Source organism: Oncorhynchus gorbuscha, unplaced genomic scaffold, assembly GCF_021184085.1.
Source record: "Oncorhynchus gorbuscha isolate QuinsamMale2020 ecotype Even-year unplaced genomic scaffold, OgorEven_v1.0 Un_scaffold_1317, whole genome shotgun sequence".
Classification (NCBI taxonomy): Eukaryota; Metazoa; Chordata; class Actinopteri; order Salmoniformes; family Salmonidae; genus Oncorhynchus; species Oncorhynchus gorbuscha.
The window spans coordinates 92,829-119,283 of NW_025744616.1; the positions used below are offsets into that span (position 1 = coordinate 92,829).

Genomic DNA, 26,455 nt, shown 5'->3' on the forward strand with positions numbered 1-26,455 from the left:
TCATTAAATGTAGGCCTTTACTACTAATGTAAACAGCAACTTACTGTAACGGTTTTCTAGGTGTGGTGAAGGAGAGTCGGACCAAAACGCAGCGTGTAGATTGCGATCCATGTTTAATGAACAAAAAACGTAACACGAATCTAAAATACAAACACTACAAAACAAAGAACGTAACGAAAACCGAAACAGCATATACTAGTGAAAACTAACACAGACAGGAACAAGGACACTAAGGACAATCACCAACGACAAACTCAAAGAATATGGCTGCCTAAATATGGTTCCCAATCAGAGACAACGATAAACACCTGCCTCTGATTGAGAACCACTCCAGACAGCCATAGACTTTGCTCGATAACCCACTAAGCTACAATCCCAATACCACCACCAAAACCCCAAGACAAACACACCACAATACAAAAACCCCATGCCACACCCTGGCCTGACCCAATACATGAAGATAAATACAAAATACTTCGACCAGGGCGTGACAGAACCCCCCCCCCCCCCCCTAAGGTGCGGACTCCCGAACGCACCTCAAAACAATAGAGATGGTCTGGGTGGGCGTCTGTCCATGGTGGCGGCTCCGGCGCGGGACGTGGACCCCACTCAGTCAATGTCTTAGTCCCCTCTCCTCGAGTCCACCCTCGCCGCTGACCATGGCCTAGTCCTCACCCAGAAACCCACTGGACTGAAGAGCAGCTGATCGGGACTGAGGCAGCTCGGGAGTGAGAGAAAGCTCGGGAGTGAGAGAAAGCTCGGGAGTGAGAGAAAGCTCGGGAGTGAGGGGAAGCACAGGCAGGTAGATAGATCTACCCGATCCTGGCTGGCTGGTGGTCTCAGCAGATCCTGGCGGACTGGCAGATCCTGGCGGACTGGCAGATCCTGGCGGACAGGCAGATCCTGGCCGACTGGCAGATCCCGGCCGACTGGCAGATCCCGGCCGACTGGCAGTTCCCGGCCGACTGGCAGTTCCCGGCCGACTGGCAGTTCCCGGCTGACTGGCGGATCTGGAAGAGTCTGGTTGACTGGCGGATCCTGGTAGACTGAAAGATCTGGCTGCTCCATGCTGACTGGCGGCTCTGACTGCTCCACGCTGACTGGCGGCTCTGGCTGCTCCCTGTAGGCTGACAGCTCTGGCGGCCTCTTACAGACTAGCAGCTCTGGCGGCTCTGTGCAGACTGGCAGCTCCTTGCAGACTGACAGCTCCTTGCAGACTGACAGCTCCTTGCAGACTGACAGCTCCTTGCAGACTGACAGCTCCTTGCAGACTGGCAGCTCCTTGCAGACTGGCAGCTCTGGCTGCTTCATGCAGACTGGCAGCTCTAGCTGCTTCATGCAGACTGGCAGCTCTGACTGCTCCATGCAGGCTGGCAGCTCTGGCAGCACCTTGCAGACTGGCAGCTCCTTGCAGACTGACAGCTCTGGCTGCTTCATGCAGACTGACAGCTCTGGCTGCTTCATGCAGACTGACAGCTCTGGCTGCTTCATGCAGACTGACAGCTCTGGCTGCTTCATGCAGACTGGCAGCTCTGGCTGCTCTATGCAGACTGACAGCTCTGGCTGCTCCATGTAGACCGGCAGCTCTGGCTGCTCCATGCAGACTGGCAGCTCTGGCTGCTCCATGCAGACCGACAGCTCTGGCTGCGCTGAACAGGCGGGAGACTCCGGCAGCGCTGAACAGGCGGGAGACTCCGACAGCGCAGGAGAGAAGAAAGGCTCCGACAGCGCTGGAGAGGCGAGGCGCACTGTAGGCCTGATGCGTGGTGCTGGCACTGGTGGAACTGAACCGAGGACACGCACAGGACGCCTGGTGCGGGGAGCTGCTACCGGAGGGCTGGTGTGTGGAGGTGGCACAGGATGGGCTAGACCGTGAAGGCGTACTAGAGATCTTGAGGGCAGTGCTGGCACAGGACGTGCAAGGCAAGGGATGTGCACAGGAGGCCTGATGCGTGAGGCTGGCACCAACTTCAACAGCCGACTAACACGCACCTCAGGACGAGTATGGAGCGCTGACCCAGGTGCCATCAAATCCCCGACACATTCCGTCGGGCGAATTCCATGCTTAAAGCACCAACACAGCAACTCCCTCATTTCTCTCTCCTCCAATTTCCCCATTAACCCCTTCACAGTCTCTGCTTCGCTCACCTCCAACACCGGCTCTGGTTCTGGTCTCCTCCTTGGCTCCTCACGATAAACAGGGAGAGTTGGCTCAGGTCTGACTCCCGACTCTGCCACACTCTCCCTGAGCCCCCACCCAATACATTTTTGGGGCTGACTCTCTGGCTTCCATCCGCGTCGCCGTGCTGCCTCCTCATACCAGCGCCTCTCCGCTTTCCCCGCCTCCAGTTCTTCCTTGGGGCGGCGATATTATCCAGGCTGAGCCCAGGGTCCTTTACCGTCCAGTTCGTCCTCCCATGTCCATCTCTCCTGTGGCTCCTGCCTGTTGACACGCTGCTTGGTCCGTTGGTGGTTGGTGATTCTGTAACGGTTTTCTAGGTGTGGTGAAGGAGAGTCGGACCAAAACATAGCGTGTAGATTGCGATCCATGTTTAATGAACAAAAACGTAACACGAATCTAAAATACAAACACTACAAAACAAAGAACGTAACGAAAACCGAAACACAAACAAACTAACACAGACAGGAACAAGGACACTAAGGACAATCACCCACAATACAACCAAAGAATATGGCTGCCTAAATATGGTTCCCAATAAGAGACAACGATAAACACCTGTCTCTGATTGAGAACCACTCCAGACAGCCATAGACTTTCCTAGAACACCCCACTAAGCTACAATCCCACTAAGCTACACACCACATACAAAAACCCATGTCACACCCTGGCCTGACCAAATACATGAAGAAAAACACAAAATACTTCGACCAGGGCGTGACATCTGTACCCAATGGGATGTGATATACACTGAGCAAAAATATAAACGCAACATGTAAAGTGTTGGTGCCTTGTTTCATGAGCTGAAATTAAGATCCCAGAGATGTTCTGTACGCACAAAAAGCTGATTTCTCGCAAATTCTGTGCACAAATTTGTTTACATTCCTGTTAGTGAGCATTTCATCCACCTGACAGGAACCTGACAGGTGTGGCATATCAAGAAGCTAATTAAACAACATGATCATTACACAGGTGCACATTGTGCTGGGGACAATAAGATGTGCATATTTGTCACACAACACAATGCCACAGATGTCTCAGGGTTTAGGGAGCGTGCATTTGGCATGCTGACTGTAGGAATGCCCACTAGAGCTGTTGCCAGAGAATGTAATGTTCTTTTCTCGACCCTAAGCTGCCTCCAACGTCATTTTAAAGAGTTTGTTAGTATGTCCAACCGGTCTCACAACCGCAGACCACGTGTATGGCGTTGTGTGGGTGAGCAGTTTTCTGATGTCAACAGAGTGCCCTATGGTGGCAGTGGGGTTATGGTATGGGCAGGCATAAGCGACAGACAAGGAACACAATTGCATTTTATTGATGGCAATTTGAATGCACAGCGAAACCGTGACAAGATCCTGAGGCCCATTGTCGTGCCATTCATCTGCCGCCATCAACTCATGTTTCAGCATGATAATGCACGGCTAGGGCTGTACTACCGATGACTGCAGTAAAATTCCACGTGACCATTGAGTCATGGTAATCTCATTTTATGCACTCTGGACATGCCTTTGTAATACCCAACTTGCTAACTACCACCATCAGGTTCTAATGGCCTGGTCCTCGGGGCTCTATTGTCCCTCTAATGCAAAATCCATTGAAAATCACAACAAACAATTAGCATCAAAACAGTAGGCCTATCATTCTTTTAAAACTCACCTCACTGTGATGATACATTTGAAGAAAGAACTTGAATGGCAGATTGAAACAGTGTAAAAGATGGTTGTTGTGGATGTTGTAACCGAAAGGTTGCAAGTTCAATTCCCCGAGCTGACAAGGTACAAAATCTGTCGTTCTGCCCCTGAACAGGCAGTTAACCCACTTCCTAGGCCGTCATTGAAAATAAGAATTTGGTCTTAACTGACTTGCCTAGTAAAATAAAGGTTAAATTAAAATTTAAAAGCCCAATACAAAGAAATTGACAGTGCTATTTAAGGTGATAATGAATTCAAACCATCTTAAATCTTAAAGTTTTTTGTTTTTCAGAATCAAGCCAGCAGTGGTATGCAGGATGGTATGCTGCTTAAATTATAAGTAAAATAATCTGTCGGTAAACAATTGTTGGAACAATTACTTGTGTCATGCACAAATTAGATGTCCTAAGCGACTATCCAAAACTATAGTTGCTGCTGGACGTGGTGTTGGAGGGCCAGTAGGTGGCACTCTTTCCTCTGGTCTAAAAAATAACAAGAAATTTGTGGAGTTGGTTGAAAAACAACCTAAATGTATGTAAACTTCCGACTTCAACTGTATGTATGATAGAAAAACATAAAACTGATTTAAGATGTTTTGGTACATAATTGGTCTAGCCTATACTCCAAAATTTGAGTAATCGCTGTTGAGTGTGGACTGTATTATTGTATTTCGTAGCGAAAACATTGATGTTCCCGAACAGATAACACTTGGTTTCCCAAACTAAGCACAGGGTAGCTGCAGGAACAAGGTTGGAGAGAGACCATGGCATAGCGTTTGGGAGAATCTCACCTATATCGAGCAGCGAGAGCATGCTCGTCAAACAGTGGTTGATGCATGGAGTGAAGTAAGTGTTCTTATATTTATTTCTCAGCTGCTCATATTATATATTAAGCATATGCTCCACTATAAAACCCAAGTAGCCTACAAAACAGACTGGTGGGAAAGCGTGCAGCCTCCTCACTAGGCTGTTTGAGTGCAATGGCCCATTTGATAATGGGCCATTGTGAATCCAAAATAATTAGTAAAGACTAGATCAAATTGAGAATAGTCTGATGCGTGAAAATATGATCAGTTGATGAGAAAGTAAGCCATTTTTATGAAAATATGATCAGTTGATGAGAAAGTAAGCCATTTTTGCTACTTTCTCAATCATCAATAGCCTGTAGTCACACCATGCAGCCCATATATGTTTTGATTTCCAAGACATTATAAGGTTTGTATCATTCACAACTAAAGTTGACAAATAACTCTAAATCTAGCATGTAGGACTTGTTTCAAATGATCACTTATAGCAATATATAGCAACTTCATATGAACGCAGTCAATCTGTAATGGGAAAAATATCCTTTCTATTTTATTCAGCTAAGTTCAACTATATTCATCTTACTATAAAATCAGATCAAATAAAAGAATGGCATGGGAAGCATATCTTGTCAGCTAAATGAACAAGCCTACAGCCTATGGCATGGAGCCAGATAATGTAGGTCTACAGTAGGCCAACACATATTCTCTTCTTTGGAAATACATTCTTTTCATATCATAATGTTTCTTTAGATCTGACTAAAATAAATCATGGATTTGTTGTGATGGTGTATATTAAATTGATTTATTATCCCTTTTTAAAATGTAGATGTTGCAAAGGCACGCAACAGCGGCTTGTATGGCTAGAGGCCTGAAGATGGTAAGCCTGTTTAAGTTCATTACTGTGAGACCAGCAGTCTTTTGCATGGCAATAACCATCTGACAAAAATGAATGACTGCCACAGCCCTGTGCACGGCCCCATGTTGCAAGGATTTGTACACAATTCCTGGAAGCTAAAAATGTCCCAATCCTTCCATGGTCTGTATACTCACCAGACAGGTCACCCATTGAGCATGTGTGGGATGCTCTGGATCGACGTGTATAACAGTGTGACCCAGTTCCCGCCAATATCCAGAAACTTCACACAACCATTGAAGAAGAGTGGGACAACATTCCACAGGCCAAAATCAACAGCCTGATCAACTCTATGCAAAGGAGATGTGTCACGCTGCATGAGGCAAATGGTGGTCACACCAGATACTGACTGGTTTTCTGATCAACACCCCTACCTTTTTATTTAAGTTATCTGTGGCCAACAGATACATATCTGTATTCCCAGTCATGTGAAATCCATAGATTCATGCCTAATGAATTTATTTAAATGGACTGATTTCCTTTTATTAACTGTAACTTAGTAAAATGTTTGAAATTGCTGCATGTTGCGTTTATGTTATTGTTCAGTATATTTACAATTATATCAGGTAATATGCAGTCCACAAGAAACCGCAGGAGATAATTGATCATTTAAGATACTAATTGCATAAACAAGGTAACAGGATAATAGTACAGCAATAAAGAATAACACTTCTATATCTTATGATTATTACCATAATCGTTCCATTACTGACTTAGGTGATCTTAAAATCACCAATGTGAAAAAGAACACTAAAGTGGTTGTTTAGAAATGTCAATTCTGGCTGAGGCGGGATTCGAACTGTGCACCTTTGGGTCCACTCTTCCCCTTCCTCAAACACAGTGAAACATCAATTTTCTTGTTTTTCAGCTATCATAAAACATATTTATTAATAAACAGTTATATTATGAAGAAGAACCTTTTTCAATTTTCCTCCTTTTTTCCTAATTGCTCCAAGGTCGCTGTTGATAATGACAGACTGGTCATGACCCCACTCTCCGAGGGTGTCTCAGGGGGAGTCGGGATACGCAAAAAAATGTATCTCAAATTCACACATGTATAATACACACTTGTGCATGTGTGAAATAGAACAAATATAAGCACCCACCAAATTATTTTTGCAAGGTCACCAACTCAAGGCTGTGAGCTCAAGGCTACATGACGACATGATCAAAACAAAATATCACTGGGCACAATGCTCATCCCTGTGGCGCACCTCCACCTCTCCCCCTGAGACTCGAGTCATCAGCTACTGTTGGTGACCAACAAAGCTATACAAGGACAAGGTCACCAACTCATGGCTGTGCGCTCAAGGCTATATGATATGACTATAAAATCACGGACCTCTCCCCCAGGGTCTGAGACTGGTGGCAGTCCCCTCCGGAAACTATGTGGGGGTAGAATTCGGCGGGGAACTCTAGCAGGAGCCTGTCAATCAGACAAAGGCGGCCCATCAGGGCCTGCCAGTTATTGGCCTCCGTCTGGGGCCCCAGGATGCAGTTCAGGACAAAGTCCACCCCGCCAATACCGATGGACCCTGGGAGAAAGGTAGAGATGTTTACAATGAGTAGTCAGTTGGGTCTTTTTTAAATTTGTAAACTGTTAAGACATGAGTTACAGTCACGTACAGTGCCTTGCAAAAGTATTCATTTCCTTGGTGTTTTTCCTATTTTGTTGCATTACAACCTGTAATTTAAATAGATTTTTATTTGGATTTAATGTGAAATAGAAAAAATACTTACTAAAAAAACAAAAAAACAAACAACAACTGAAAAGTGGTGCGTGCATATGTATTCACCCCCTTTGCTATGAAGCCCCTAAAGACCCCTAAGAAGTCACATAATTAGTTAAATTGTCACGTTCTGACCTTTATTTCCTTTGTTTTGTATTTATTTAGTATTGTCAGGGCGTGAGGTGGGTGGGCAGTCTGTTTGTTTTTCTATGTTTTGGGGTATTTCTATGTTTCGGCCTAGTATGGTTCTCAATCAGAGGCAGGTGTCATTAGTTGTCTCTGATTGAGAATCATACTTAGGTAGCCTGGGTTGCACTGTTTGTTTGTGGGTGATTGTCTATGTTGATGGCTTGTTTCAGCGCAGCTCACATTAGCTTCATGGTTGTTATTTTGTTTACTGTTTTTGTATAGTGTTTCAGTGTTCTGTTCTTTCTTTAATTAAACATTCAACATGAACACATCACGCTGCATATTGGTCCTCCGATCCTTCTCGCCTCTCCTCTTCAGATGAAGAGGAGGACGACCGTGACAAAAATAAAGTTCACCTGTGTGCAATCTAAGTGTCACATGATCTGTCACATGATCTCAGTATGTATACACCTGTTCTGAAAGGCCTCAGTCTGCAACACCACTAAGCAAGGGGCACCACCAAACAAGCGGCAAGAAGACCAAGGAGCTCTCCAAACAGGTCAAGGACAAAGTTGTGGAGAAGTACAGATCAGGGTTGGGTTATAAAAAATTATCCGAAACTTTGAATATCCCACAGAGCACCATTAAATCCATTATTAAAAAATGGAAAGTATATGTCATATAAACTTGGAGACTGACCAAAACTTACAGACCAGGCAAGGAGGGCATTAATCAGGGAGGCAACAAAGAGACCAAAGATAACCCTGAAGGAGCTGAAAAGAGATTTGAGTATCTGTCCATAGGACCACTTTAAGCCATACACTCCACACTGTTGGGCTTTACGGAAGAGTGGCCAGAAAAAAGCCATTGCTTTTAAGAAAATAATCAGCAAACACGCCAAAAGGCATGTGGGGGATTCCCCAAACATATGGAAGAAGGTCCTCTGGTCAGATGAGACTCAAATTTAGCTTTTTGGCCATCAAGGAAAACGTTATTTCTGGCACAAACCCAACACCACTCACCACCCCGAGAATACCATCCCCACAGTGAAGCATGGTGGTGGCAGCATCATACTGTGAGGATGTTTTTAATTGGCAGGGTCTGGGAAACTGGTCAGAATTTGAGGAATGATGGATGGCACTAAATACAGGGAAATTCTGAAACCTGCTTCAGTCTTCCAGAGATTTGAGACTGGGACAGAGGTTCACCTTTCAGCAGGATAATGACCCTAAGCATACTGCTGAAGCCACACTCAAATGGTTTAAGGGGATACATTTAAATGTCTTGGAATGGCCTAGTCAAAGCCCATACCTCAATCCAATTGAGAATCTGTGGTATGACTTAAAGATTGCTGTACACCAGCGGAACCCATCCAACTTGAAGGAGCTGGAGCAGTTTTACCTTGAAGAATGGGCAAAAATCCCAGTGGCTAGATGTGCCAAGCTTATAGAAACATACCCCAAGAGACTTTCAGCTGTAATTGCTGCAGAAGGTGGCTCTACAAAGTATTGACTTTGGGGGGGTGAATAGTTATGCACGCTCAAGTTGGATTTTTTGGGGTCTTATTTCTTGTTTGTTTCACTGTAAAAAATATTTTACATCTTCAAAGTGGTAGGCATGTTGTGTAAATCAAATGATACAAACCCCTCAAAATCTATTTTAATTCCAGGATGTAAGGCAACAAAATAGGAAAAATGCCAAGGTGGTTGAATACTTTCGCAAACCACTGTACATCAATTTGAGTAATATGGGGAGAGATGGTGCTATTTCCGCTGAACACTCAGCGAGGATAAATGGGATTTGTAGTTCTTACCTGCTTTGAGGATCTCTCGGCCCACGGCCAGCTCTCCTACCTGGGCTTTACACAGCTCCAGTAGTGTTGACACTGACAGCTGGCTGGTACGACTGGACATGACACAGAGAAACAACACTCAAAATGTATTTATGTCCATGCTAGACTGCTAATGCTTTTCATTAATTGTGATTTTTTTTTTTTTACAGTTTGAACAGACGACGTAAACATATCTGACCAGCGAGATTGTAGTTCTGTGTTAACATAGACTACAAATTGTGCAATTGAGACATTGAAATGAGACATGGGGAATGTAATCTGTTAATTCATGTACTATCAACCTAATGAATACAGTATTATATCACAAGAAAAGGTGGTCATGTTTGAGTCAGTTCTTGAAGATGTATATCAGACAAATTCTAATCTGGACCTCAAAGCCAGTTCCACTGCTGATTTTCATTCGTCCCCTCTAATCAATGATTGATTTAGAGCTGGGACACCCGGTGGGTGCAATGAATTATAAGGTAGAACAGAAAAGAAGCTCTGGACCTCCTGGCTCCTATTTGAATACTCCTGATATACAGTACATCATACAGTATGATCAGTGGGGAGATCTAACAAGTGCATGTCATATTTTGTATTCCCCAACAGAGGGCACTAGCTACTAGCAGTTGCAGTGAACCCCTGACAGGCTCGCATATCTATCCCACTCGTTAGTTTGAGACGGACTTTACCTGTTGGCGTCGGCACATTTGACAAGGATAGTCTCCACCACGGGCCGGAGCAGCTGCTGCAGCCGTGAGCGCTCAGACGCCGAGTGGCAGGGCGTGTACATCAGCATGGCCCGCAAGGTTTTCTACAGAAAGAGGACAAGAGACCAGGGTTCACATTTACAACTCAAACATAAAGTACCAATATTGTTACTGTGTGTCCAGTGTGTGGAAAGTTAAAAAGGAGATATGGTGATGTGTAGTGAAAAGCTTCATCACAAAATATTAGATGGGCTGATCAAACTAATGGCTGAGAACTTACTATCAAGCGAATTTAGTAGAGTCATTGAGAGTCATTGAGAAACAGAAGACCTCTTGGAGCGCCCTAACATAACACTGGTTCGGTGGTGGGAGGAATTGTACTTTTGACCACGCCGAGTTACGACCCTGTCTATTCCTGTGACAATATGGCTGCCTGGGCATGACCTCAAGGCCATTAGAGAGGCCTCTGTGGCCTTGGCAGGAGGTGGAGACTTGGTGGTGCTCCGCCCCAGCCTGACTCCCAGAGAGAGAGAAGAGGCGTGGGAACTGGTGACTGATAGAGAGTTACATTTACATTTAAGTCATTTAGCAGACGCTCTTATCCAGAGCGACTTACAAATTGGAGTTGCACTGGAACGCTGCCCAGAGACAGATTCAAAGTTCTTTCTCACTCTCCCTCTGCCAGGCAGGCAAGGTTACTCCTTCCTCCCCCTCATGCTTCCCTCCCTCTAACTACTTTGTCCCACTCACTCTTTCATGCTCACACACACAATGCACACTATCTCTCCCTGTCAACCCCATTTGCTCCAAGCTTCCCAGTCTACTCCACTCCCTCTCAACCCCCATTACTCCATGCTCCCGAGTCGACTCCACTCTTAGGAGACAGATAATATCAATAAACAAGTGTTTACTTCCAATAGTGAGGGCCACATCACATGGTACGAAAAGGTAAGAAAATAAGTTATTGAAATGGTGGCTCTGCTGTTTTCACTTGCTACAAGGTCCCAGGTAGTGCACACGCAGCTAACGACTTTGCCCCGCGATGCGCAAGGCTCTCTTCAACCTCAAACAAAATAGAGCCTTTTCAAAGCAACAATTTAAGTCGATCTGGCCCACTCCAAATCTGGTGGTGCCCGTGGTATTCTTTGTCCACCCGCCATCACCACCATCCCCTTCTTTGTCTTGAAAGAAGAATACAGTAAACACCAAAGTCTGTCTGCTACTAAACACCATGGAAAACCCCCAAGAGGACAGAACTTTTTTGTTTTCCATAAATGCTGCTCTGCTGAAGCAAAGTGCTTTGGGGAAATGTTGATTGTCCAGAGGGCCTGCATTTTTTAAAACACGCACCAAGAACTAGGATCCCGTGGGTCTAGGTTGGTAGAGCATAGCGCTTGCAACGCCAGGTTGTGGGCTCAATTCCCACAAGGGATAAGTTTAAAAAAGTATGAAAAATGTATGCACTCACTACAGTAGTCTGCTAAATGACAAATACTTTAAAAAAACTATTGTTGAAAGAGACCAAGTAAATAAATAGCGAGAAAGACCTTTTTTTCTCGCTCAGTCTGTCCCTGGAGAATCCCTGCTGGTTTGACTCTGTTCACACTTCCTGGATGTTCAGTGGACTTTAGAGCTAACCAGACTACCTTGTTGTTGAAGTGAACTTCAGCACAATTCAAGAGATAACTTTCATCAATATTGCGTGGGAGGGAGAAGGGCCAAAGTTTGAACACAGAGATCAGGTAGTGCGAATCAGCTAATCAAGTGAAGATATATTTGATATATGGGCCTCTCACTTATCAGGAACACGTATGAATATCAAAAGGCCCAGTCCAGAAACAACCACTAGATGGATCTACAACCATATTTCTTAGACATATCCAATTCTTTCCTTTGATCAAATTACAGAAGTTAGTTTGATTTTCTATCGTTTAATACATGGGGTCCCAATCCCAAGATTAGCTGTCATCGTGGCATCCTAATAAAGATAAACTTTTGGGAATCACTGGGCTCGGAGTTGTTTCTGGATAGGGCCTAAGACTTTAAAGGGTTCACAATGCTTTCCCTGACAGCTGGAGTATAGTACAGTTATAGAATTACACAGTAAAACTTGATTCTTAGTTTCACAGGATCTGTGGGGGTACAGTAATATTAAAGAGTCTCACCAGTGCGGCCACGTAGACCTTGTAGACAGGGTCAGCACACACCATGGAGAGGACGCTGCAGCATGACTCCAACACCACATCACCTGACACCTCTGTACAGCCCGCCCCGGCCCCCGGGCAGGCGTGCTCGCCATTGGCCAGGAGGAGCGCGCCACTGACGTCGTGCAACAGCCGCCGCAGGGCCATCTCCCGGATGTTCCAGTTCCTGGAGAACAGGCAGCCCACCAACTCCATGCCAAACACCTGGAGAGGAGGACTCATTCATTCATACTCATTCATATATCCTTATGTACATATTCTTTATCCCCTTACACTGTGTATAAGACAGTAGTTTTGGAATTGTTAGTTAGATTACTTGTTGGTTATCACTGCATTGTCGGAACTAGAAGCACAAGCATTTCGCTACACTCGCATTAACATCTGCTAACCATGTGTATGTGACAAATACAATTTGATTTGATTTGATTTGATTTGACACACAAAATTATAACTACGAACGGAATATGGCACTAATCTGATAGAGACATCAACTACATGTAAACCCTCTTGGTATGCAAAGGGATGAAGACATTTGGTTTTGTTTGCCTAGTGTAATGGAACAATTCCAAAATGGAATGGAATAGTCACAAAATGCAAGCTCAAATGGTAAATAAAGTATTTGAAAGTATTGTACATATGTGTTTGATCCAGGTCTGGTCGACATTATTAGAACCCACATCTATCTTTCCACCCCTCTCACCTTGATCCAGGGCTCGGCCAGTTCTTTGTAGGTCTGGGGGACCTGCTGGACCCCGAATTGGGGCAGGGTGAAGTCCCCATCCTGGGACGATGAACAGCCTCTGGAGTCCCCCTCGCTCTGGCACGATGATGACGCCTGGGGATGACCCACCGCTGCAGCGTTCTCAATAGAGACAGAGGAGGGGTCATGGCTGCCGAGAAAGATGCCAAAGTCAGCCAGGTTTTAGCAACTTTTGGGGGACTTTTAAACATGGTGACAGTAGAGTCAAGGTTTGAATTGGTATTTGAGTATTAGCATTTTCATGTTTTGAGCAACTGATATTACAAATAGCCTTGGTCAAGAATATGCTGATACAGGCACGGTTAGGAATATAGTTATACAAACCGGATGAAATGGGGGGAATTTAGTCAAAGGAGAGGACGGGTAAAATTCCCCTTTCAGCAGGCACCAAACTGGCACCAAACTGGCACCAAACTAGTGAAAAAATCTGAATCCCTTCTTTCGAAACTCTGTCCTACCTGTTGGATTGTCACAAGGGTAATGTAACATTGCGGATCATTATCATAATGGCGGTTGGACATTTTTCAGCGAAAAACAACTGGTTAGGGTTTCAGTGCAGGGAGGAAGCGGAGGGGGTAACACAGACCCTTTCTGATTGTATTCATGGCTTGAGGGGGAAAAACAACAAGAACTGGGCTTCTATCATTTCATTCCCAGGCAGACGCTCAAAACAAGGGCTGGTGTCTGGCTGTCTAGCTCATCTAACCGAGCCGCAGAGAGGATTCAGCTCACGACAAACCTACGAGTGCACACACAAACGCAGACGCGCACACTCGCGTATAAACACACACACACTCACACACAGAGAGCCCGGGCACCAGCATAGGCCCTAGGTAAGCCCTGCTGAGCATTCTGTGGTACTTAAAGGTCAAAGATATGATTGAGGATAGTGTATTTAGCATACATGCATGTACTTATGGTACAGCCTGAGCCCATTCAGTGGTATGCAATATTATATATTTCTTGTTAACAAACTATAGTTTTGGCCAGTCCATTAGGACATCTACTTCGTGCATGACACAAGTAATTTTTCCAACAATTACTTCACTTATAATTCACTGTATCACAATTCCAGTGGTCAGAAGTTTACATACACTAAATTGACTGTGCCTTTAAACAGCTTGGAAAAGTCCAGAAAATTATGTCATGGCTTTAGAAGCTTCTGTCTGATAGGCAAATTGATAAAATTTGAGTCAATTGGAGGTGTACCTGTGGATGTATTTCAAGGCCTACCTTCAAACTCAGTGCCTCTTTGCTTAACATCATTGGAAAATCAAAATAAAACAGCCAAGAACTCAGAAAAATAATTGTAGACCTCCACAAGTCTGGTTCATCCTTGGGAGCAATTTCCAAACGCCTGAAGGTACCATGTTCAACTGTACAAACAATAGTACGCAAGTATAAACACCATGGGACCACGCAGCCATCATACCGCTCAGGAAGGAACGCGTTCTGTCTACTAGAGATGAACGTACTTTGGTGTGAAAAGCACAAATCAATCCCAGAACAACAACAAAGGACCTTGTGAAGATGCTGAAGAAGAAGGGTACAAAAGTATCTATAGCCACAGTAAAACAAGTCCTATATCGACATAACCTAAAAGGCCACTCAACACTGCTCCAAAACCGCCATAAAAAAGCCAGACTGCGGTTTGCAACTGCACATGGGGACAAAGATTGTAATTTTTGGAGAAATGTCCTCTGGTCTGATGAAACAAAAATAGAACTGTTTGGCCATAATGCCATCATAATGTTTGGAGGAAAAAGGGGGAGGCTTGCAAGCCAAAGAACACCATCCCATCCTTGAAGCATGGGGGTGGCAGGATCACGTTGTGGGGGTGCTTTGCTGCAGGAGGGACTGGTGTACTTCACAAAATAGATGGCATCATGAGGTAGGAAAATTATGGGGATATATTGAAGCAACATCTCAAGACATCAGTCAGGAAGTTAAAGCTTGGTCGCAAATGGATCTTCCAAATAGACAATGACACCAAGCATACTTCCAAAGTTGTGGCAAAATGGCTTAAGGACAACAAAGTCAAGGTATTGGAGTTGTCATCACAAAGCTCTGACCTCAATCCTATAGAAAATTTGTGTGGCAGATCTGAAAAAGCGTGTGCGAGCAAGGAGGCCTACAAACCTGACTCAGTTACACCATTTCTGTCAGGAGGAATGGGCCAAAATTCACCCAACTTATTGTGGGAAGGTTGTGGAAGGCTACCAAAAAATTTGACCCGAGTTAAACAATTTAAAAGCAACGCTACCAAATACGATTTGAGTGTATGTAAACTTCTGAAAGAAATAAAAGCTGAAATAAATCATTCTCTCTACTATTATTCTGACATTTCACATTCTTAAAATAAAGTGGTGATCCTAACTGACCTAAGACAGGGCATTTTTACTAGGATTAAATGTCAGGAATTGTGAAAAACTTTAAATTTAACTTTAAATATGTTTTACTAAGGTGTATGTAAACTTCAGACTTCAACTGTATATAATGTAACTGTATATAATGTTTTACAGTGGCTGGCTACATGTCCCAGGAGTGGTGGTTTAGGTGGCAATTGCTCGGCCACTAACCGCAAGGCACTACAGATGATAGTGCGTATGGCCCAGTACATCACAGGGGCTAAGCTGCCTGCCATCCAGGACGTCTACACCAGGCGGTGCCCTACAAATGGTCAAAGACCCCAGCCACCACAGTCATAAATCAAATCAAATCAAATTTAACAGTCATAGGACAAAAAGGCTTCTCAACAGTTTTTACCCCCAAGCCATAAGACTCCTGAACAGGTAATCAAATGGCTACCTGGACTATTTGCCTGCCATCAAGGACGTCCGCCCCCGCAAACCCTCTTTTTACACTGCTGCTACTCTCTGTTTATCGTATACGCATCATCACTATAACTATACACTCATGTACATACTTCCTAAATTGGGCCGACCAACCACTGCTCCCGCACATTGGCTCACTGGGCTATCTGCATTGTTGCATTGTGTCCCACCACCCGCCTACCCCTTTTAAAATACTGCTACTCTGTTCATCATATATGCATAGTCACTTTAACCATATCTACGTACATGTACATACTACCTCAATCAGCCTGACTAACCGGTGTCTGTATGTAGCCTTGCTACTGTTATAGCCTCTCTACTGTATATAGCCTGCCTTTTTACTGTTGTTTTATTTCTTTACCTACCTATTTTTCACCTAATACCTTTTTTTGCACTATTGGTTAGAGCCTGTAAGTAAGCATTTCACTGTGAGGTCTACTACACCTGTTGTATTCAGCATTTCACTGTAAGGTCTACTACACCTGTTGTATTCAGCATTTCACTGTAAGGTCTACTACACCTGTTGTATTCAGCATTTCACTGTAAGGTCTACTACACCTGTTGTAATTTCAGTCTACCTACACCATTTCACTGTAAGGTCTACTACACCTGTTGTATTCAGCATTTCACTGTAAGGTCTACCTACACCTGTTGTATTCAGCATTTCACTGTAAGGTCTACCTACACCTGTTGTATTCAGCATTTCACTGTAAGGTCTACCTACACCTGTTGTATTCAGCATTTCACTGTAAGGTCTACCTACACCTGTTGTATTCAGCATTTCACTGTAAGGTCTACCTACACCTGTTGTATTCAACATTTCACTGTAAGGTCTACCTACACCTGTTGTATTCAGCATTTCACTGTAAGGTCTACCTACACCTGTTGTATTCAGCATTTCACAGGTCTTACACCTGTTGTATTCAGCATTTCACTGTAAGGTCTACCTACACCTGTTGTATTCAGCATTTCACTGTAAGGTCTACCTACACCTGTTGTATTCAGCATTTCACTGTAAGGTCTACCTACACCTGTTGTATTCAGCATTTCACTGTAAGGTCTACCTACACCTGTTGTATTCAGCATTTCACTGTAAGGTCTACCTACACCTGTTGTATTCAGCATTTCACTGTAAGGTCTACCTACACCTGTTGTATTCAGCATTTCACTGTAAGGTCTACCTACACCTGTTGTATTCAGCATTTCACTGTAAGGTCTACCTACACCTGTTGTATTCAGCATTTCACTGTAAGGTCTACCTACACCTGTTGTATTCAGCATTTCACTGTAAGGTCTACCTACACCTGTTTTATTCAGCATTTCACTGTAAGGTCTACCTACACCTGTTGTATTCGGCACACGTGACAAATAAACTTTGATTTGATTTGTGTCTTTATTCACTTGGCTATAATGATTGAGAATTAAGATGTCTCTAATTGTGGTGTGGGGGGTCTAATTTGGGGCCTGATTCCTGAATCCCTACCCTGGGCTCAGTTGTTGGCTTTTATTAGATGTTACTGGATGGCCGCCGTTTTGCAAGCTCCGATACAACTTTGCTATTTTGTGAAATGTATCCGCTATTATTTTTTTCCAACTGACAAGTACTGTTGAACACCATAGTACCCTCCAAGCTTATCATTAAGATAAGGGGGGCCCTGGGTCTGAACCCCACCTTGTGCAACTGGGTCCTGGACTTCCCGATGGGCCCACTGGTGAAATAATGGTTAAATAAAAAAATGCAAAAATAAAATAAGAGAAACAACAGTTCATCAAGACATGAAGGTCAGTCAATCTGGAAAATTTCAGGAACTTTTAACGTTTCTTCAAGAGCAGTTATAAAAACAATGAAGAGTATGATGAAACGGGCTCTCATGAGGACCGCCACAGGAATGGAAGACCCAGAGTTACATCTCCTGCAGAGGAGAAGTTCATTAGAGTTACCAGACGTAGAAAGAGCACCCTTAAAAAATGCTTCACAGAGTTCAAGTAACAGACACATCTCAACATCAACAGTTCAGAGGAGACTGCGTGAATCAGGACTTTTTTTATTTCACTTTTATTTAACCAGGTAGGCCAGTTGAGAACAAATTCTCATTGACAACTGCGACCTGGCCAAGATAAAGCAAAGCAGTGCGACAAAAACAACAACAGAGTTACACATAAACAAACGTACAGTCAATAACACAAAAGAAAAGAAAAATAGAAAAACCAATGTACAGTGTGTGAAAATGTAGAAGAGTAGGGAGGTAGGCAATAAATAGGCCCTAGAGGCAAAATAATTACAATTTAGCATTAATACTGGAGTGATATATGTGCAGATGATGATGTGCAAGTAGAGATACTGGGGCGCAAAATAGCAAGAGGGTTAGTAATAATATGGGGATGAGGTAGTTTGTTGTGCTATTTACATATAGGGTGTGTACAGGTACAGTGATTGGTAAGCTGCTCTGACAGCTGATGCTTAAAGTTAGAGAGGGGGATATAAGACTCCAGCTTCAGAGATGTTTGCTATTTGTTCTAGTGATTAGCAGCAGAGAACTGTAAGGAAAGGCGGCCAAAGGAAGGAGTTGGCGTTGGGGATGACCAGTGCAATATGCCTGCTGGAGCGCATGCTACGGGTGGGTGTTGCTATGGTGACCAGTGAGCTGAGATAAAGCGGGGCTTTACCTTGCAAAAACTTATAGATAACCCAGCCAGTGGGTTTGGCAACGGATAAGTAGTGAGGGCCAGCCAATGAGAGCATACAGGTCACAGTGGTGGGTAGTATATGGGACTTTGGTGACAAAACGGATGGCTCTGTGATAGCCTCCAACACTCTACTCAGCAAACTGGATGTAGTCTATTTTGTAAATGACATTGCCGAAATCAAGGATTGGTAGGATAGTCAATTTCACAAGGGTATGTTTGGCGGCATGAGTGAGGGAGGCTTTGTTGTCGAATAGCATTTAAAAGCAGTTGGAGGCTACGGAACGAGTGTTGTATGGCGTTGAAGCTCGTTTGGTGGTATGTTAACACAGTGTCCAGAGAAGGGCCAGATGTATACAGAATGGTGTCGTCTGCGTAGAGGTGGATCAGATAATCACCAGCAGCAAGAGCGACATTGTTGCTGCAGGGGATGCTGAGATGTAGGGGTAGCCAGGTGGAATGCATGGCCAGCCGTGGAAAAATTATTCTTGAAATAATCGATTATCATTATTATTATGATTTATTGGTTGTGACAGTATTTCCTAGCCTCAGTGAAGTGGGCAGCTGGGAGGAGGTGCTCTTATTCTCCAGTGTCACAAAACCTTTTGGAATTAGCGCTACAGGAATCGAATTTCTGTTTGAAAAAGCTAGCCATAGTTTTCCTAACTGACTGAGTATATTGGTTCCTGACTTCCCTGAAAAGTTGCATATTGTGGGGGCTATTCGAGGCTAATGCAGAACGCCACAGGATGTTTTTGTGCTGGTCAATGGCAGTCAAGTCTGGGCTGAACCAAGGGCTATATCCGTTCTTAGTTCTACATTTTTCGGAAGGGGCATTCTTATTTAAGATGGAGAGGAAAGCACTTTTAAAGAGCAGCCAGGCATCCTCTACTGACGGGATGAGGTCAATATCCTTCCAGGATACCCGGGCCAGGTCGATTAGAAAGGCCTGCTCCCTGAAGTGTTTTAGGGAGCGTTTGACAGTGATAAGGGGTGGTCGTTTGACCGCGGATCCATTACGCATGCAGGCAATGAGGCAGTGATCGCTGAGATCCTGGTTGAAGACAGCAGAGGTGTATTTGGAGGGCAAGATGGTCAGGATGATATCTGAGAGGGTGCCCATGTTTACGGATTTAGGGTTGTACCTGGTAGGTTGTGTGAGATTGAGAGCATCTATCTTAGATTGTAAGACAGCAGGGTGTTATGCATGTCCCAGTTTAGGTCACCTAACAGTACGAACTCTGAAGATAGATGGGGGGAGATCAATTCACATATGGTGTCCAGGGCACAGCTGGGGGATGAAGGGGGTCTATAACATGCGGCAATGGTGAGAGACTTGTTTCTGGTTTTTAAAAGTAGAAGCTCGAATTGGATAGTATGACAGAACTCTGCAGCTATCTCTGCAGTAGATTGCAACTCCGCCCCCTTTAGCAGTTCTATCTTGTCGGAAAATGTTATAGTTAGTGATGGAAATTTCTGGATTTTGGTGGCCAGCCAGGATTCAGACACTGCAAGGACATCCGGGACACAGCAATTCAGACAGCTAGCAGGTTGGGGATAGTAGGCTAGCAGATGGGCCTTAGGGGGACGAAGCAACGGGAGAGCCTGTTGTAACCCCCTCGGACGGTTACGTAGGCAGACCAGTCATGATGGATCGACGGGGCTCCGTGTCGGCAGCAAGCAAATTTATGGTCAAATTTCCGCAGAGAAGCCACTACTAAGGGACACCAATGAGAAGATGAGACCTGCTTGGGCCACGAAACACGAGCAATGGACATTAGACCAGTGGAAATTTGTCCTTTCGCCTGATGAGTCCAAATTTGAGATTTGTGTCTTTGTGAGAAGCAGAGTAGGTGAACGGTTGATCTCTGCATGTGTAGTTCCCACAGTGAAACATGGAGGAGGAGGTATGATGGTGCTTTTCTGGTGATACTGTCTGTGGTTTAATTATAATTTAAGGAACACTTAACCAGATTGGCTACCACAGCATTCTGCAGCGATACGTCATCCCATCTGGTTTGCTTTTAGTGGGACTATCATCTGTTTTTCAACAGGACAATGACCTAACACACCTCCAGGCTGTGTAAGGGCTATTTGATCAAAAATGAGAGTGATGGAGTGCTGCGTCAGATGACCTGGCCTCCACAATCACCCGATCCTCAACCCAATTGAGATGGTTTGGGATGATTTGGACCGCAGAGTGAAGGAAAATCAGCCAACAAGTGCTCAGTATATGTGGTAACTCTTTCAAGACTGTTGGAAAAGCATTCCAGGTGAAGCTGGTTGAGAGAATACCAAGAGTGTGCAAAGCTGTCATCGAGGCAAAAGGGTTAGCTACTTTGAAGAATATAAAATATATTTCGATTTGTTTAACACTTTTTCAGTTAGTACATGATTCAATGTGTTATTTCATAGTTTTGATGTCTTCACTATTATTATACATTGTAGAAAATAGTCAAAATAAAGAAAAACCCTTGAATGAGTAGGAGTGTCCAAACTTTTGACTGGTGCTGTACATTCGGAGGCTGCTTTCTGGCAGCCAACGATTTTAATTCTGCGTCATTATGACATGTTATGCCCAACTTCCATAAACACGTCTCCTTCGCCACTAGGGGCAATAAAGTTAAAGCTTAGGACTCTGGGTCTGAACACCTCCCTCTGCAACTGGATCCTGGACTTCCTGACGGGCCAGCCCCCGGTGGTGAGGGTAGGCAGAACCTCAACATGGGGGCACAGAGGGTTGTGTGCGTAAGGCTCCACTCCGTTGACGTATTGTACGTGTGTGCGTTCACGTGGGTGGAATCACTATTTGTTTCAGCGGACTCTTTTCGTTTCGTTCCATCCAGAGAGGAAGTCAGCCTTGTGTAGTGTACAGTATATCCACTAGTGGGCTTGGGGAGCCAGAGTAGCTCACCAAACAAGAAGGGCTGAGGCTCTTCTTGACACGGAAAGTATTCAGGCCCCTTGACTTTTTCAACATTTTGTTACGTTACAGGTGTATTCTAAAATGGATTAAATCAATATTTTTCCTCCTCAATCTACACACAATACCCCAATGACAAAGTGAAAAAAGGTTTTTGAAAATGTTTGCAAATTTGTTAAACACCAAAACGGAAATAATATTTTACATAAGTATTCAGACCCTTTGCTATGAGACTCGAAATTGAGCTCAAGTGCATTCTGTCTCCATTGATCATCCTTGAGATGTTTCTACAACTTGATTGGTGTCCACCTGTGGTAAATTCAATTGATGAGACATGATTTGGAAAGGCACACAAGTTTCTATATAAGGTCCCATAGTTGACAGTGCATGTCAGAGCAAAAACCAAGCCATGAGTTATCAGCTGATGTACGAAGGGCTATATAAATAAATTTGATTGGATTTGATTTGATTTGAGTTCGAAGGAATTGTCTGTAGAGCTTTGAGACAGGATTGTGTCGAGCCACAGATCTGGGGAAGGACACCAGAACTTTTCTGCGACATTGAAGGTCCCCAAGAACACAGTGGCCTCCATCATTCTTAAATGGAAGAAGTTTAGAACCACTAAGACTCTTCCTAAAGCAAAACTGAGCATTCTTTTGAGAAGGGCCTTGGTCAGGAGGTGACCAAGAACCCGATGGTCACTTTGACAGAGCTCCAGAGTTCCTCTGTGGAGATGGGAGAATCTTCTAGAAGGACAACCATCTCTGCAGCACTCCACCAATCAGGCCTTTATGGTAGAGTGACCAGACGGAAACCACTCCTCAGTAAAAGGCGCATGACGGCCCGATTGGAATTTGCCGAAAGGCACCTAAAGACTCTGAGACCATGTGAAACAAGATTCTCTGGTCTGATGAAACCAAGATTGAACACTTTGGCTTGAATGCTAAGTGTCACGTCTGGAGGAACCTGGCACCATCCCTATGGTGAAGCATAGTGATGCGTCATGCTGTGGGGATGTTTTTCAGCGGCGGGGACTTGTCGACTAGTCAGGATCGAGGGAAAGAGGAACGGAGCAAAGTCCAGAGTGATCCTTGAGGAAAACCTGCTCCAAAGTGTTCAGGACCTCAGATTGGGTGTGAATGTTCACCTTCCAACAGGACAACGACACTAAGCACACAGCCAAGACAACGCAGGAGTGGCTTTGGGACAAGTCTCTGCATGTCCTTGAGTGGCCCAGTCAGAGCCTAGACCCAATCAAACATCTCTGGAGAGACCTGAAAATAGCTGTGCAGCGACGGTCCCCATCCAACCTGACAGAGCTTGAGAGGATTTGCAGAGAAGAGTGGGAGAAACTCCCCAAAAATAAGTGTGCCAAGCTTGTAGCATCATACCCAAGAAGACTGGAGGCAGCAATCGCTGCCAAAGGTGCTTCAACAAAGTACAGAGTAAAGGGTCTGAATACTTATGTAAAAGTGATATTTAAGCTTTTTATTTTTTTATGCTTTACGACACTACTCTATAGCCACAAAATAAAACATGCCCTTGAATGAGTAAGTGTGTCCAAATTTGACTGATACTGTATGTTCTATTCTTCTGGTTGATTATTTCATGTTGTGACTTACACACTTGGTTTTGCAGTTTTTCTTTTTACACTTTACAAATCACAATAAAGATGACAATAATCTACAATGACAATCACTTTTTGGGAGGCTAGACCGTCAAGACATTGACCTAACCTTGTGTTATGTGTAGTGGCCTTAAAATGGGGACTTTTCTGCTATGGTACATGGGTGAGAATGGCTGTCCAGCTGTAGACAACAAGGCTAGACCTTTGAGACATTAACCTCATCTACATAACAAGGTTGTACATGGTCATGTGTAGTGTCCTTTCAATGGAGACCTTAGTGCATGGGTGAGTGTCCAGCTGTAGACATTAAGAGCAGACCCCCAAAACATTAACCTCATCTAGACAGCTCATGTACAAAGCAGTACAAGTTTTCTGAGTGACTGATTCAAAACAGTAATATTTTCTGCCACAAGTAAAAATAACTAGACAAATACATTTGCAGACCTTTTAGATATTTATTTACCATCACAAGAGGAAATGTACAAAAAAATGTGATAAAAGGGGAAATAAGAGAAAAAAACACAAAAGTAAATACCAGCAACATGTGAATGAGGATGAAAAAACGGGAGATGTTGATCAGCAGGACTAGACACCGTCCATGGTGTCGTAGACAGACTTTACTGGACACTGCTGCTGTTTCTGGAACTCCTGTTGATGTTTCTTCAAGTCATCCACCTGCTGCATCATGTCAGTGTCTGAAAGACCCTCAGCTGTCTTCCTCTTCCTACCACTAGAGCTGGGTCGGGGAGATGGGGCGGAGGTTGATGGAGTTGCAGGGCAGAGAGCAAGGGTGCGCCTGGACGGTGGGATGGGTGTTGGTGAGAAGGGCCTGGGTGTAGGGTAGAGGGGCCTGAGAGGTGATGAACCAGGTTGGGGAGATGATGAATAAAGGGGCGATGAACAATCCGGTAGATTGGCCCTCAGGGCTCAGCTCTGTCTCTGGACTGTCCAACACACCACCACCCTCCAACACCTACAAGCAGATGGTGAATACATTAGAATACTGTGCAAGAAATCTTAAAACATCTCCATTGGCTCCTTTGAGTTAAAATGTTTACCCAAAATAGATGATTTCATAAACTTCTCAATCTAATTAGCGCACACCACAGTGCCTGTGTCAGATGTTTGAACTTGCCCTGCTAATCATTATGATAACAACACAGGCACTGAATATTTTCACAATTTCTCCCATCCAGAAAAGAGCTCATTTTACATGTTCTAACTAGGTCTGCTAAACATAAGATCCCAAAGACACACACTGTACAAATACACTTGGATGTATGACGAGTACATACCGTATCGGCATATTGGTGTCTGTCTGACGATATTTCACGTGAACACCGAGCCAATCCTGTTGTCTGACAAACGGTGGGACACACACACCAGTGGCAGCCCCACTCCTCATCTCCTTCACCCTTTTCAGAACATACTGGCTCCAAATATTTTTCAATGCTTCTTTGACGTCAGTATTGGTGTTCAAATTTCGTGAAATCTCCCTCCAACTGTCATCTTTTGCATGCTTGTCCAAATACAACCCCATCGAAGGGTAGTAAAGGTTCTCTTATTGTCTCACCAGCTTGCACAGACGCTCCTCAAAACTGGACAGACATAATTACGCTTAGAAAATCTTTGAAAAAAGCACAAAAAAGGAAGCTTGAGAAGAATAGAGTAGAAGCAAAGTAGAAGAATGTTCATTGGTTCTGAGTTTATACTAGAAATGATACTGGGAAATATGTGATGTAGACACAGGGGCAGGACTTCACTTAGTACTGCCCCTCAGTCATCGCAAGGAGTGATGTGTCGGGTCTCAATTTCCAGGTAGAAAAAAACTGTGTCAAATGACGAAGCGTATAACAAGGAGCCACCCCTTTTGTGATGGAAAACGACATTGCAACACTGCACTACGCTCCGTCTGTTATGCAGGTGAATGAGGACCCAAAAGCGACTTGGCGAAAACAGAGTCTTTATTCCAATAAAGGAAATATGCAATACTCCTAGACAAATCGGAGCGGTAAACAAAGCATAAAAAACAATTCCACTCGTAATGACGAGGACAGACTGGAGACTCGACCATAAACTGTAGGTTGCCTCGGGAAGGCACTGACCGTAGCAGACTCAGACACCTGCTCACCACGCAGCATCTGAGGGAAACACGACACGACAGGGCGAGACAAAGACACAGCACGGTGAACAATATACAAGGATCCGACAGGACAGAAACGGAAGACAAGGGGAGAAATAGGGACTCTAATCAGAGGGCAAGATACGGAACAGGTGTGAAAAGATTAGATGATTGACAGGGGAATAGGAACAGCAGGGAGCGGGAACGGAACGATAGAGAGAAGAGAGAGAGGGAGGGAGAGAGAAAAAAGGGAACGAACCTAATAAGACCAGCAGGGGGAAAACGAACAGAAGGGAAAGCAAAATGACAAGACAATATAAGACAAAACATGACAGTACCCCCCCACTCACCGAGCGCCTCCTGGCGCTCTCGAGGAGGAACACTAGCGGCAACGGAGGAAATCATAGATCACAAACGGTCCAGCACGTCCCGAGAAAGAACCCAACTCCTCTCCTCAGGACCGTAACGGAAAACGAAAAAAAGGGAAACTAGGGTACTACTCTAAAAAACAAATGAGACACGGGTAGAGAACTGAAAGCTTTAGAGCAAACAGGACCAAACAGGCCAGGAGAGTAACAACTAGGGACAGACTGAGACACAGCAAGGGCAGGAACAAGAACAGGAGAGATGCGATGGCAGGGAACAGACTGAGACCCAGCAAGACCAGGAGCAGAAGCAGAAAAAAAATTACCAGACTTATTCTGCGCGCAGTCCGAACACGCAGCCACGAAACGGCGCGTGTCACGCTCCTGAGTAGGCCACCAAAACCGCTGGCGAATAGAAGCAAGCGTACCCCGAACGCCGGGATGGCCAGCTAACTTGGCAGAGTGAGCCCACTGAAGAACAGCCAGACGAGTAGAAACAGGAACGAAAAGAAGGTTACTTGGACAAGCTCGCGGCGACGCAGTGTGCGTGAGTGCTTGCTTAACCTGTCTCTCAATTCCCCAGACAGTCAACCCGACAACACGCCCAACAGGAAGGATCCCCTCGGGAACAGTAGAAGCCACAGAAGAACTAAAGAGACGGGATAAAGCATGAGGCTTGGTGTTCTTAGTACCCGGGCAATAAGAAATAACGAACTCGAAACGAGCGAAAAACAACGCCCAACGAGCATGACGCGCATTCAGTCGTTTGGCAGAACGGATGTACTCAAGGTTCCTTTGGTCAGTCCAAACGACAAAAGGAACGGTCGCCCCCTCCAACCACTGTCGCCATTTGCCTAGGGCTAAACGGATGGCGAGCAGTTCACGGTTAGCCACATCATAGTTACGTTCCGACGGTGACAGGCGATGAGAAAAATACGCACAAG

At 44.6% G+C, this 26,455-nt stretch overlaps 1 long non-coding RNA gene and 1 pseudogene across 1 annotated transcript; both read right to left on the bottom strand.

The window, feature by feature from the left end:
• Nucleotides 1-26,455, bottom strand: part of LOC124016969 — a 100,177-nt pseudogene that overhangs the window by 30,589 nt on the left and 43,133 nt on the right.
• Nucleotides 23,466-25,049, bottom strand: LOC124016971. Its single transcript, XR_006835442.1, has 2 exons — nt 24,320-25,049; nt 23,466-23,997 (listed from the first exon to the last, which is right to left on the bottom strand). It is a non-coding gene; the product is annotated as an uncharacterized LOC124016971 (long non-coding RNA).